This window comes from Aedes aegypti, chromosome 2, assembly GCF_002204515.2.
Source record: "Aedes aegypti strain LVP_AGWG chromosome 2, AaegL5.0 Primary Assembly, whole genome shotgun sequence".
NCBI classification, from domain to species: Eukaryota; Metazoa; Arthropoda; class Insecta; order Diptera; family Culicidae; genus Aedes; species Aedes aegypti.
In genome coordinates, this window is record NC_035108.1 from 100,352,804 (window position 1) to 100,357,169 (window position 4,366).

The 4,366-nt window shown below is 38.9% G+C and overlaps 1 long non-coding RNA gene across 1 annotated transcript; it reads right to left on the minus strand.

Moving 5' to 3' along the window:
* Nucleotides 1-452: 452 nt before the first annotated feature.
* Nucleotides 453-679, minus strand: LOC110675100. The gene is made up of 2 exons (XR_002499281.1): nt 607-679; nt 453-498 (listed from the first exon to the last, which is right to left on the minus strand). It is a non-coding gene; the product is annotated as an uncharacterized LOC110675100 (long non-coding RNA).
* Between the last annotated feature and the right edge of the window lie 3,687 nt (nt 680-4,366).

Sequence of the window (4,366 nt, forward strand, 5' to 3'; positions counted from 1 at the left end):
AACAATATTTTGGAATAGTTGTAGTAACAACAATGTCGTGATTGAGGTTACTACAGCATTATTTTCAGTGTATGTGCTATACAGTATTTTAACCACATACTGTACTCTTCTGTTACATTAATACCATAAAAGAAAGTGTGATGAAAATTAATTAATTAGAAAAAAAAAAAACATTTAGATACGTGTCAAAAAAATACTGCATTTATTATTATAATTAATATTATTATTGATCACATAAGTGCATTACTCACAGATATTAATATTCTTTGCATAGTATCACCGAAATTCATCTTTTTACCCACGAACCGCTGAGTAGAGGATTCCAAGCCGACAGCTTTACGACGCCTTTTCAACTTTACCAGCAGCTGCAACCTCAACGGAACAAGTACAAAAAGTTCCGGTTTCCTTAACCGATGCTTTTGCAAGCAGGCATAGGGACGACGCATTCTATTGGCACGATTCAGCTCACTTTCCAGTTCCGGTTCTCCCGATGATAGTCTGTTGAGGAAAAAACGGCAGCGTTTACGGTTGAGTTGATTATATCTATTAAGAGAAAAAATACTACTTGGCTAATTGATGAAATCAAACACGAATCAGATTACTTACCAATTATTATGGATCCAGCAACGGAGCTAAACCAGCCAAACACGTATTTCCATATCGAAAATAAATAATTAAAACTGAAACAACAGACAACTCGCGACTTTTTTTTTCTTTCACCAGCAGTAGAAAAACAAACACGCTGAAAAAATTCAACACAGTAAAAGTATTAATTTTATAATAGATATATTTTTAAGTTTCAATTTGTTCAACTTCAACAGTAGAGCATAATTTTAAATTTAATGTTTCATTATTTGTATTGAGTTATGAGGGTGAAATGTGATTTTTGAACCATTATGTCAAACTTTTTCATAATATGCAGACACTTTGATGAAAGTGTTAATTTACTAGCGTGTACGATTGAACTGTTTGCCGTATTGTTGAAAAAAAGTAACATATAGTGAAAGGCACATTTGTACATGTGTTGCACAAACAGAGGCAAACACTATTTCTGAAAACGTGATTTTATGTTGTTACTATTTCTCGCAAGTTTTCACGCTATATTGTTGAACAATTTGAAAATACTTTAGAACATTGTCACTTTTCGGAATGGTGTACTGAAACCGTTTTTTATTGTTCAACGCTTTTGGTTTGATAATGTACAACATAAACGCAACTGTTTTCAATACATTAACGTTAACAGATAATTACTTCATACTGTTTGAAACATAAGGCGAATTGTATTTTTCTATGCGGGTTATCACGATTATTTTTAGCGACAGGGTAAAACCGCCCACCCACGGGGTAAAAGCGAACGCCTCGATTTTCGTTCACAGTTTTGCGAAAAAATATATCAGTTCCCTGTTATTCTAAAAAGTATATTGTTTTATGAATTCTACATTGATTAACGTGGATATTGAATCATTTTTAGAGTTAATTAGTTCAAAAAACATAGACATATACTTATCATTACCTTGAGACACCCATATTTTGGAAAAATTTGCGATTGTTTGGTTTGTATTTTTAACAAAATTGATTTTATTTTACTTGAATAGTAATGTACAACGTAGTTACAACTTTAAAAATGGTTTAGACATTTTTGGTATAAATTAGGGGTGGCGGTCTTACCCCATCAACAGTGGTCGGTTTTACCCCGCTTGCGCAATTTTCAAAAGTAAGGACTTATTTCAAAGCTAAATATTTACAATTCATATTTCACTTCACTGCAGCATATGCATGGATAAGCATGGACAGGTAATTTGTTATGTTTTGACAAAAAATCCCTTACGAAATCCTTAAGTGAGCATCTGTTAAAATTAGATCAAATTAAGTATCTACGAGCAAAAACTTTGTTTTTGATATTTGTCATTGAAAAAATAATGTTGGTATCACTCTAAATGCTTTGGAATGTCAAAAATCTTGTGTTTATGCAAAGTTCTTGGTGAACTTTCAAGAAAAACGCCTTTTCCATGCCAAACTGGAGGTGGTTCGTCTTACCCCGGCGGGCGCTCATACTCCGTCTTCCCCTATGCACTGGTCCTTCCCCGAAGAAATACCATACACGGAGAAAACGGAAAACCCATATTTAAGTATTTTTTAACTTAATTTTGTGTTATTTTTCTCTCCCTATTTCAATTGCTCCTTCTATTGTTGTCAGAGAGCGAAGAGCCAAACAACCCAAAAACCGAACTTTCGTGCGTTACCTCAAAGATAGAAAAACAAAACTACAAAATTTTATTACTATCTGTTTGTTTAAACAAGTTAAAATGGCACACATCATGTGATTTCAATCATATAAACTTCAAAAGGGCGTAACTCAAAATTCTGACTAAGGATTTTTTTTCAAATTCGGCCCAGAGGTGCAAAACAACGTCAGGAATCAACTGTCGTTTGGATAGTATATTTTGTTTGATATTTAATATCGACGTCAATCTAGCGGTAATATAACAGACATTACCCACCCCATTTTTTACCGCTGCTTCTTGTGGAGACCATAGTAGGCCCAACTTCCACTGATAATGTGCCTCCGTATTTCAAGGCTAACGTTTTTGTCAGCCGTCAGTAAGCATCCAAGGTAGACGAACTCGTCGACCACTTTGAACGTAGCCCCGTCTATCGTAACAATAGAAATATTAGTAGTAGAACGCTAATGGCGCTGTTGTTACAAAACTGAATTAGTTTATTATCACCTTTAACTGTATCTTTCCGCTGTTTGTTCGATGTCATGTTGTAGTAGATAATTTTAAAATTTATTTGACACTTTGAGGACCGGTACTCAAGCTGTCAGCGCGTGGCAAACTAGATGTTGGTAACACGAAAAGCAGCGACATTAGCATTCTTAGGTTAATGCTTCTACTGTCGTCACACTGCTACCTTGGCGAGCCCTGTCGCGCTCGGCCCTACCAGCTAGCATGTACTTTGTCTTGGACGCATTCACCACCAATCCAACTTTTGCTGCCTCGCGTTTCAGGCGGGTGTAGAGGTCTGCCACCTCTTCAAATGTTCGGCCGACAAAATGGACATTCGCAAAGCAAACAAATTGACTGAATCTCGAAAAAATCGTACCCCGGCTGTTAAGCCCGACTCTCCGCATAACACTTTCTAGCGCAATATTGAACAACAGGCACGAAAGTCCATCACCTTGTCGTAGTCCCCGGCGGGATCCAAACAAACTAGAGTATTCGCCTGAAACCGTCACACAATTTTGCACACCTTCCATCGTCGCTCTTATCAGTCTTGTGAGCTACCCGGGAAAGCTGTTCTCGTCCATAATTTTGAAGTTGAAGAATCGGCCTTTAATCCTCAACTTGCACATTCTCTCATTGATCGGCCACCACCCGATCACGCGCCTCTGCATATCACCCATCACTATAAAAGCTGTACCCAGCTCATGTGTATTGCCGCAGCTCTGGTAGATGGTATGGTTACCTCTAAACGTTCACACCATTGATCCCTTCCAACACACTTCCTGCAACGCTACGATGCCGAATCCACGGTCCTTCAGCACGTCGGCGAGTATGCGTGTGCTCCCGATGAAGTTGAGAGATTTGCAGTTCTACGTATCGAGCTTCCAATCGCTAGTCCCTTTACGTCGCTGTGGTCTTCGCCGATTGTCTCGGTCCGTATTCTCTCGTTGATTATTCGTTGCTTGATTTTTTTACGGTTGGCTTGCAGGGCCTGACACCAACCCCCTAGATTTCCGGAGGACCATTCCCCCTAAATGTTCGGAGGGCCATAGTGCGCAGTTTAGCTTAGAGTCTTTCTCTGGCATTCGGACGATGATCAGCCGCCCCTGACATGGGGAACAGACGCTGTTGTGAGCCGATCCTAACATGAAGTACAGACGCTCAAGGTTTGCAGAAGCAAAAGCAAAAGCAAACCCCCTTCCCTTCCCTGTCAGCATACGACCATAGTTCCCACCGGGGGTTGGTTACCCGATCTTCCCTAAGGTTACTCGTACCCCGGTCAGTACAGTGAGGAGGTAGGGATAGGAGTTGCTGGGCAAGAGGCTAAGGACCGCACAAAGGGGTCTATTTTATTCCTTCAGGTACGCGAGGTACTAATGATACGCCATGCCCAGCCATTTACAAACCACTAACATGAATGAATTGCGTCTTATAACAGAAAATGACGTTTGCCTTCGTGGCCTATAACCCAACTAACGGGAGCCCAATTAAAGATAGTGCAACGAACGAAATTCGACTGTACCGTGCAATCTATTTATTTATTTATTTATTTATTTATTTATTTAATTATTATCGTCAATCAAAGTAGACTACATGTTGACACTTAAATTTATATATTGCTGTGTGCGTTTGAAACGCAA